The sequence below is a fragment of the Palaemon carinicauda genome, chromosome 17 (assembly GCF_036898095.1).
Source record: "Palaemon carinicauda isolate YSFRI2023 chromosome 17, ASM3689809v2, whole genome shotgun sequence".
NCBI lineage: Eukaryota > Metazoa > Arthropoda > Malacostraca > Decapoda > Palaemonidae > Palaemon > Palaemon carinicauda.
In genome coordinates, this window is record NC_090741.1 from 65,317,717 (window position 1) to 65,328,139 (window position 10,423).

Here is a 10,423-nt window from a genome sequence, read left to right on the forward strand (position 1 = left end):
TTTCTAGAACATCTCGTTGTGGTCATTTTTCATTGGCGACACACTTCCTCCATCTTCCTCTTGTTATCCCTCTTCCTCTTCTCTTCCTCTTTACCCCTCCCCCGTTCTTCTCCCTCTCTTCTCATCTTCCTTCTCCTCTCTTCCTCTCCCTCCTCCTTCCTAGAACATCTCGTTGTGGCCATTTTTCATTGGCGACACTCTCCCTCCATTTTTCACGCCCAGATAATTATGGCTGACTGCTCCAAACGACGGAGTAAGAGTCGAAAAATACAAATGAAACTGATGGCTCCGAGGAGCTCCCAGGGGCGTCTTTGCACGTGACAGCTCCTCCTCCTCCTCCTCCTCCTCCTCCAGCGACGCCGTCAGGAGGAGAAAGCTTAAAGTTCGAGAGAGTGAGAGTGTTGAGATTTCATAAACAGGATTTTGGGCCTTTTCTGCTGTGGGCTTAATTATTATCATTATTAATATGAATCTTCAATGCCTAAGATTACTTCCAGGTAAGTTCTGTTATTCTTTGCCCAGTAATTCAAGAAGAGAAGGTTATTAAATTGATTTCGGTACCTTTTCTCTTATTGATTATCTACTCTTTTAGGGGCCCCATTTGGAATGTCCTTTAATCAAGGATGCTCTGTGACAAGTTTTAGTGACAAAGATCCAGTATTTTGGATAAGTAAAATATGCGAATAGTTGGCAACGTTCAGTTATTCATATTTACATAGCTAGAATCAACCAGACAGACAGACAAAATAATGTGTGTTGGACAGCATTTTACCAGAAAGTCTCACAAGAGATTTTACCTCAAGTGAGCTGAAAAGAAGCTATGTAGAATAGAGATGTTTCCTTGAATGGGGAGTTTATTAAATAGTTTTTAATATTTCTGTATTTTTGTTGTAATGTTTCCTCAAAAGAATATTTTCACCTGATTTGGCAAAACACCAATTAGTTTGTCTTCTGTATCCAAGAAAGCTTGTCTCAACAAGACGTTTACAACCAAAATCATGGCTATTCTTGACATTATTTTTATTTGCTATCCTTCTTGCTTTGTAATTCCACGGGGATATACAATCTTCATACGTCATCTCAGGAAAGTGACGCTCTGGTATCACTGAATGATAAATGCCATGGTATTGTAGATGGCAAATTCTGAGGTCACTCATGTCCATAAGAATATAAAAAGCCTTTGAGATGTGATCTGTATTAAGCGTATTTAGGTTAAGAAAAAAAAATGGAGAGGGTGGATATCGCTGAAGCGTCATAAAGGGAATAGAAAGATAATAATAATAATAATAATAATAATAATAATAATAATAATAATAATAATAATAATAATAATAATAATAATAATAATAATAAAAAACTTTAGAAGGTAGGAACCGATATAGCCCGAGGGCTTGTGCAGAAGAGCATGCTGCTTGAAACGTAGAGGTAGGAAAGTGATGGGCTCCTAGCAAGGAAGCAGTTTGTAACCCGGAACACCACACTTTACGTAAGCCACGAGTCTGTAGACTGACATTAACCCCTTCCCCCCCCAAAAAAAAAAAAAAAATAATAATGGAATTTTTAAAGCAGAAGGAGGTATTCCCTGATTCATCACTCAAAGGATGAATGTGATAGTGACTGTGACGTTGTTATTTCCCTTGTTCCACCTGAGCCATGTTGTTTATTTAAGAGGCACACCGTAATCAACAATAATCGATGAAACCATAGTAATAATGATAGAATATCGGGAACAATTAAATAACATATTTTCATACTGATGGTAGCGTCCTTGCCTGGAGTTTGCAAGGCAAGGGTTCAAGTCCCGCTCAAACTCGTTACTTCCTTTGGTCCTTGCAGCCTCACCATCCTTGTGAGCTAAGGATGGGGGTTTGTGGGAGCCTGTAGGTCTATCTGTTGAGTCATCGGCAGCCATTGCCTGGCCCTCCTTTGTCCTAGCTTGGGTGGAGAAGGGGCTTGGGTGCTAATCATATGTATATATGGTCAGTCTCTAGGGTATTGTCCTGCTTGATAGGGCAATGTCACTGTCCCTTGCCTATGCCATTCATGAGAGACCTTTAAACCTTTAAACTTATGTAACTTGAAATTAGGAGAATTTTCGTGTGTGACATTACGTTTTCGTTGATGATCTAATTTTAGATGAAATCTGAGACCTTAATTTTTGGGTTCAGAACGGGGTCCTGTGTGACGTCACATATCTCGTTTATCATAATTTCCTAATTTGCAATTAACTGGGAGAGTCTATCACGTCAATCCATTTCGTGTTTATCTTTTTTTTTCTTTTTTTTGTGTGTGTGTGTGTGTGTGTGTGGTGGTTATTGATGCTTATTGCTCCTTGCTATCTTCTTGTTTTATATTTTTATAGTAATATATTAATGGTAATACTTCAATATAATCTTTATTTATTGAATAGTTTATTTTAATATATATCTCTTTACTTTTATCCTATGATTTTAACATATTGTTTTCGCTTCTCATTTTGTTTTTCATCCTTCTATTTTCATCTGTTTTAACATTTATTTTTTTGCGTTTCAATTTCTTTTTTATTCCTTCCATTTCCTCTAGTATTTATTTCATTTTTTTTTCTCTGCAATTCTTTTTAAATCGTATTTCCTATTGGTTTTTCATGTTTCATTCTGCATTTCAATTCCTTTTTAATCCCCTTTTTTATTTTATTATTTTTTTCTTTCGATTCTTTTGTAATCTCCAATTCATTCCTTTTTCATTTCAATTTAATATCGTGGTCTTTCTTATTGAGAAATCATAAGCGGAATTTTTTTTTCTTCATTTTATTGAAATTGGAATTATCATATCAAGAGATAACTCTTATATTAACCATTCCAATTGAGAACTCTCTCTCTCTCTCTCTCTCTCTCTCTCTCTCTCTCTCTCTCTCTCTCTCTCTTCTTCTTCTTCTTCTTCTTCTTCTTCTTCTGTAAAAATCCAAGAAATTCCAAGAGAAATTAAACGTATTTAAAAATCTACCTGACATCAATATAAACATATTAATCAAAAACACAAATCTTGAAAACAGAAAAAAAGAGATGAATGAGGATTATGCATTAACATAATACAAATCTACATTTCTTAATAGAGATAATTTTTAAAAAATAAAGTTCTGAGGGAATAAGACAATGATTGAAGACCCCGGGCGTTAATGTGACACCGGTCATCCATAACAATGTAACATTACCATAAAATAATCAACGAATATAAACAAAGAAAATAATACAAAGTGTCAATTCTATTTATCTAAGTTGTTACTTTAGAATCAGATTTAATAGAACATACAAAAATTTGAATTACTTTTCGTCCTTTGTATTCCCTTGATCAACTGAAGGGAAAAGTCTAACACTCAACTTCCATAAGCCACTTATGCCCGTGGACATTTAATCTTCGTATGCCGCGTATATTCCATTTAGACTGGATTTGCATACGCACCTTAAATGTAAGTCAGTAAGTACTTGAGTTAGTATGTCACTGAGGTCCAGAAATCTAATTCTTGTAAGTGACTGAGTTCAGTAAACACTTATTTTGATGTGAAACTCCGTTCTGTAAAAAAGCTTCATTTCTTAACGCCACTTAGTTCGTAAACACTTACTTTTGGTATGATACTGAGGTCAATTAACAGTTAATTTCCATAGGGCACTCAAGTCCTTTAACATTTAAGTTTTGCTTTTCTTCATAAGTTCATAAAAACTTAAATTATTTACGTCATATTTTTTCGTAAACATTCAATTCTTTGGACGGCACTTGTGTCTGCAAGCACATAACCTTTGTATGTCACTTAAGTCTATAAACATTTGATTTTCTTACGTCCCGTAGAACCCTTAACACATATTTTTCACTAAGGTGTATAAATACTTCATTTTCGCATGAAACTGTAATCCAGTGGTACTCCCAGTTCTGAATACCAAGGGAATTTATAAGTACTGAATTTTCTATGCCATGAAAATCCTTTAATACTTGAATATTATATTCCACGTAAGTGTATATGCTTCATTACCATGTAATTTCATAAATGTTTATGCTTTACTTTCGCATTTCACGTATCTGATTAAATATTCAATTAACATACCAAGTGAGTTTGTAAATTCAGTAATTATTTATCGTCTGTCATAGAAGTCCGTAATGTTTATCACATGACACAGGAGTCATTAGATACTTCATAATCATGTCAAACAATATAGTAAACACAGTACATATTTATCCTGTCATAGAAGACCATAAATGATAAAATTTATAACGCAATATAAGGCCGTAAACATTTAATTTCCCACTTACCTGGTAATTCGTGTGTCTTTATCTGGGTATCTGTGTTATTCGCGTGTCTCTATCTGGGTATCCGTGTTATTCGCGTGTCTCTATCTGGGTATCCGTGTTATACGCGGGTCTATATCTGGGTATACGTGTTATACGCGTGGCTCTATCTGGGTATCTGTGTTATTCGCGTGTCTCTATCTGGGTATCTGTGTTATTCGCGTGTCTCCATCTGGGTATCCGTGTTATTCGCGTGTCTCTATCTGGGTATCCGTGTTATACGCGGGTCTATATCTGGGTATACGTGTTATACGCGTGGCTCTATCTGGGTATCTGTGTTATTCGCGTGTCTCTATCTGGGTATCTGTGTTATTCGCGTGTCTCCATCTGGTAATCCGTGTTATTCGCGTGTCTCTATCTGGGTATCCGTGTTATTCGCGTGTCTCCATCTGGGTATCCGTGTTATTCGCGTGTCTTTATCTGGGTTTCTTGCTATCAGTGTTATTCCTCTGTCTCTATCTGGGTATCCGTGTTATTCGCGTGTTTCTATCAGGGTATCAGTGTTATCCCGTGTTTCTATCTGGGAATCCGTGTTATTCGCACGTCTCTAACTGGGTATCTGCGTTATTTGTGTGTCTCTATCTGAGTATCCATGTTATTCACGTGTGTCTATCTTGGTATCCGTGTTATTCGTGTGTGTCTATCTGGGTATCCGTGTTATTCACGTGTGTCTATCTGGGTAGCAGTGTTATTGGTGTGTCTCTATCTGGGTATCCGTGTTATTTGTGTCTCTATCTGGGTGTCCGTGTTATTCCCGTTTCTCTAACAGGGTATCCAAGTGATTCGAGTCTCTCTATCTCAGTATCCGTGTTATTCGCTTATGTCTATTTGGGTATACATGCTATTCACGTTTCTCTAACAGGGAATCCGTGTTATTCGCGTGTGTCTATTTGGGTATTACATGCTATTCACGTTTCTCTAACAGGGTATCCATGTTATTCGCGTGTGTCTATTTGGGTATACATGCTATTCACGTTTCTCTAACAGGGTATCCATGTTATTCGCGTGTGTCTATTTGGGTATACATGCTATTCACGTTTCTCTAACAGGGTATCCATGTTATTCGCGTGTGTCTATCTGGGTATCTGTGTTATTCGCATGTCTATGTCCGGGAATACGTGTAATTAGCGTTTCTTTATCTGGGTGTCTATGTTATTCACGTGTCTATATCTGGGTATATGTGTTATTCTTGTGTCTTTATCTGGGTATCCGTGTTATTCTGTCTCTTGCTGGGTATCCGTGTTATTCCTGTCTCTATCTGGGTATCAGTGTTATTCGTATGTGTTTTTCTGGGTACCTGTTTATTCGCATGTCTCTATCTGGGTATCCATGTTATTCCTGTGTCTCTATCTGGGTATCTGTGTATTCGCATGACTATCTGGGTATCCGTGTCGTTCGTGTCTCTATCTGGGTATCCGTGTCGTTCGTGTCTCTATCTGGGTATCCGTGTCGTTCGTGTTTCTATCTGGGTATCCGTGTCGTTCGTGTCTCTATCTGGGTATCGTGTCGTTCGTGTCTCTATCTGGGTATCCGTGTCGTTCGTGTCTCTATCTGGGTATCCGTGTCGTTCGTGTCTCTATCTGGGTATCCGTGTCGTTCGTGTCTCTATCTGGGTATCCGTGTCGTTCGTGTCTCTATCTGGGTATCCGTGTCGTTCGTGTCTCTATCTGGGTATCCGTGTCGTTCGTGTCTCTATCTGGGTATCCGTGTCGTTCGTGTCTCTATCTGGGTATCCGTGTCGTTCGTGTCTCTATCTGGGTATCGTGTTGTTTGTGTCTATTTGAGTATCAGTGTTATTCCTGTGTCTCTATCTGGCTATCCGTGTTATTTGCGTGTCTCTATCCCTCGTATATACGTTCTGAAATATGGCGAGACAGGAGGGTGTCCTTAACCATGCTCGGAGGATCCTGCACTTCACAATCACTTCCACAAATCCTCTTTGCAGTGGTGCGGAGGATTTCAATCATCCCCCCGGATATATCGGCTTTTATTTTTGTCAAGGTTTTTGGTAAAACATTCTCGCAAATCTAGTCTCTCTCTCTCTCTCTCTCTCTCTCTCTCTCTCTCTGTACGTCCAGACATATTTTTTGTTGATAGATATTTACAAATTTTAGTCCTCTCTCTCTCTCTCTCTCTCTCTCTCTCTCTCTGCTTCCAGTCATGTTTCTTCGTTGATAGATATTTACAAATTTTAGTCGCCTCTCTCTCTCTCTGCTTCCAGACATATTTTTTTCGTTGATAGATATTTACACAGTTTAATCCTCTCTCTCTTTCTCTCTCTCTCTCTCTCTCTCTCTCTCTCTCTCTGTGCGTCCAGACATATTTATTTCGTTGCTAGATATTTAGAAATTTTATTTGCCTCTCTCTCTCTCTCTCTCTCTCTCTCTCTCTCTCTATGTGCGTCCAGACATTTTTTTCGTTGATAGATATTTACAAATTTTACTCCTCTCTCTCTCTCCTCTCCTCTCTCTCTCTCTATGTGCGTCCAGACATTTTTTTCGTTGATATATATATACAAATTTTAGTCGCCTCTCTCTCTGCTTCCAGACATGTTTTTTTTTCATTGATAGATATTTACACATTTTAGTCCTCTCTCTCTCTCTCTCTCTCTCTCTCTCTCTCTCTCTCTCTGTTTTTTCGGTCACAGTAAATGTTACTAACAATATTAAATTCTGCCTCTCTTTCCCTCAAGTTCTCAAAATTGCTGGGATCAGATTTTGCCCTAACTATCATTGTCCTTTTGCTGCTCAGTAAAAAGAAAAAAAAAAAGGTAAAGTTATGGATCTTTTTTTTTTTTAACTTTTAGTTTCCTGTGAGAGTCGTATCAGCATTTTCTTCTTTTGCAGATTACTTCAGAAGTTGGCATAGCTTGTTACATTGTTATCATTATGCCATAATGGTGAAGCAATTGCCAAAAAGAACATAGTTGTTTTTCTTTTATATGTCAGAAGTTTCAGCATTTTTTTTACTTTTCCTGAAACAGAAGGTATCGTGTTAGAGTTCGGAAGTTTTATTTGTATTGCCATCAGAATTTTCTCTCTCTCTCTCTCTCTCTCTCTCTCTCTCTCTCTCTCTCTCTCTCTCTCTAAACAGTCCCACTGATGAAGAATAACTAACTGGATAAACATATAGATAATTCTCTATATTCAGTTTACTAATCAAACGGAAAAGATCTCATTAAAGGAGAACATTTGATTATCTTAGATTCTACAGAAATGAACAAATAAAAATTAATATTCTAACTAGTTATCAATCAAATGAGATTCCTTTGAAGCCAGAATTTCTGATTCTCCTAGATGCTGTCAAAATTATCAATAAAATATTTGAATAGATGATAGGTAAGAATTTATCATCATCTCCTACGCCTATTGACGCAAAGGGCTTCTGTTAGATTTCGCCATTCGTCTCTATCTTGAGCTTTTAAATCAATATTTCTCCATTCATCATCTCCTACTTCACGCTTCATAATCCTCAGCCATTTAGGCCTGGGTCTTCCTACACTTCTAGTGCCTTGTGGAGCCCAGTTAAAAGTTTGGTGAACTAATCCTTCTTGGGGAGTGCGAAGAGGATGGCCAAGCCATCTCCATTTACCCGTCACCATGATCTCATCTACGTGTGGCACTCGAGTAATCTCTTTTATAGTTTCATTTCTAATCCTGTCATGCCATTTAATTCCCAATACTCTTCTGAGGGCTTTGTTCTTACATCTCCTAAATCTGTTGGAGATTGTTTCATTGTCATACCATGACTTAAATGGATATAATTATAGGAAAGTATTCCCAATAATAAATATATAAGTGAATAACAAGAAATTAATGACAAATATGGAAATTAAATAGAAATAATTAGAAACGATTTGTCCCATTAACAAAACAAAAACAAAAATAAACACACAAGTAAATAAAAAATAAAACAAATGGCAGCTAAGAAATTAAATAAATATGACTATAAACAAATCCAACTAATAAATAAACACGAAAGTAAATATATCTTCTAGTAGATAAACAGAAAGTAAATGAGACAACACAATTAAATAGATATAATGATGGAATATTATTCCAACTAACGAATAAACAAGAAAATAAATATCCTTACTAATAAGTAGAAAATAATATAAATATTCGCGTTAATATCTACACAAGAAACTAAATCTTGCTACTAATTATCAAACAAATAAGAAGCCAGTGAAGCAAGACCATGTGATTTACCAGAGAAGCTATACTCCCCCCTTCCTTCCCCTCTTCCTCTTCTCGCTCCTCTTCCCCTTCCCCTTCCCTTCCTATATTCCCCTCCCTCCTCTCCCTTCCTCTTCCCCTCCCCCTTTCTCCCTTCCCTACCTCTTCCCCTTCCTGTTTCCCTTCCCCTCCCGCTTTCGCCCTTCCTACCTCTTCCCCTTCCTGTTACCTTCCCCTCCCCCTCCCCTTCTCCTTACCTTCTTCCCTTCCCCTCCCTCTTCCTCTCTTCCCTCCCTCTTCCCACTTTCCTTCCTCGCTTCCCTCCTTCTTCTCCTCCCCTTCCTCTCTTCCCCTCTTTCTTCTCCCTTTCCTTCCTCGCTTCCCCTCCTTCTTCTCCTCCTTCCCTTCCTCTCTTCCCCTCTTTCTTCTCCCTTCCCTCCATCTCTTCCCCTTCCCATCCCCCTCCCCCTCCTCCTTACTCTTCCTGTTCCCCCTTCCCTTTCCTTCTTCCTCCCCCTTCCCTTTTCTCTTCTCTTCATCTTCCCCCTCCCCCGTTTCCCTTCCCTTCCTCTTCCCATACCCCTCCCCCCCCCCTTTTCCCTTCCTCTTCCCCTACCCCTTCCCCTCTCCCTTCCCTTCCTCTCTTCCCTCCCTCTACCCCCTTCCTTCCCTTCCTCTCTTTGCCTCTCTCTTCCTTCCCTTCCTCTTTCTCTTCACCTTCCCCTTTCCCTCCCCCTTCTCCCTTCCCCTTCTCCCTTCCCTTCCCCTTCTCCCTTCCTCTTCCCCTTCCCCTCCCTCTTCTCCCTTCGCTTCCCTCTTCTCCCTTCCCTTCATCTCATCCCCTTCCCTTCCCCATCCCTTTCCCTTCCCCCTGCCTCTCTTCCCCATCCCCTTCCCCTTCCCTCCTCCTCTTCTCCCCCTTCCCCATCTGAATCTCCTCTAATTCGATCTCAATGTAAGTCTGGATATTTTCTTATGGAATCCCACCTGGCGTTCGTGAGTGGCAAGGTGGGGGGGGGGGGGGGGGTTAGACATGGGGGTTGGTTGGGTGGACGCTTTGCCGAAGTCCCTTCTTAAAATTCATTGGAAGACTCGAATAGATTGGAATGCAGATCGGGGGAGTCTCTCTCTCTCTCTCTCTCTCTCTCTCTCTCTCTCTCTCTTTGTACTCGGATTGTCTTTACTGCTCTTTTGTTCAATTATTTTTTTTATTCTTTTCGACTTTTATATTATTCATCATTCGTGCGTTCAGTTTTTTTAATTTGCGGATTTCTCTCTCTCCTCTCTCTCTCTCTCTCTCTCTCTCTCTCTCTCTACTCTGGATTGTCTTTACTGCTTCGCTTGTTCAATTATTTTTTTATTCTTTTCTACTTTTATATGTATTCATCATTCGTGCGTTCATCTTTTTACTTGCTGATATCTCTCTCTCTCTCTCTCTCTCTCTCTCTCTCTCTGTCTGAATAATCTCCATATAATTGATATGTTATAAAGCACACACACACACACACACACATATATATATATATATATATATATAACACTTTTTAATTTCAAAACCACATTTAACTTATGTGCATTTCCTATTATATGTTTTATTGTTTTTTATGATGTGCGTATGTTAGATTCTCGATTTTCCTTTTTTTGCGTTTAATATTGGTTACTGTTGTAAAATTTCTTAAACAAGAGTTTCAATCTTGGTAAGTAAACTCTACCATTTCAAATTAAATTTCCGCTGTAATTTATATAATAGGCCCATCCATTATTAACCCAAATCACACTAATTAATACATTTCTCATCGTTATTTTAAGAGAAAACCCTTTGTTTTACATTTTTGAAAAGATTTTGAATTTCTCCAATATAGAGGAATATTGTCGCTTTCAGAGAAAAAAAAAAATAAATCATTGGAAGTGTGGTCTTGTCACACTTGAAG

General features: G+C 38.5%; 1 protein-coding gene across 1 annotated transcript in view; it reads left to right on the plus strand.

Moving 5' to 3' along the window:
* Positions 1-10,423, plus strand: part of LOC137656834 (peptidylprolyl isomerase domain and WD repeat-containing protein 1-like) — a 387,155-nt gene that overhangs the window by 106,781 nt on the left and 269,951 nt on the right. The window lies entirely within an intron of this gene.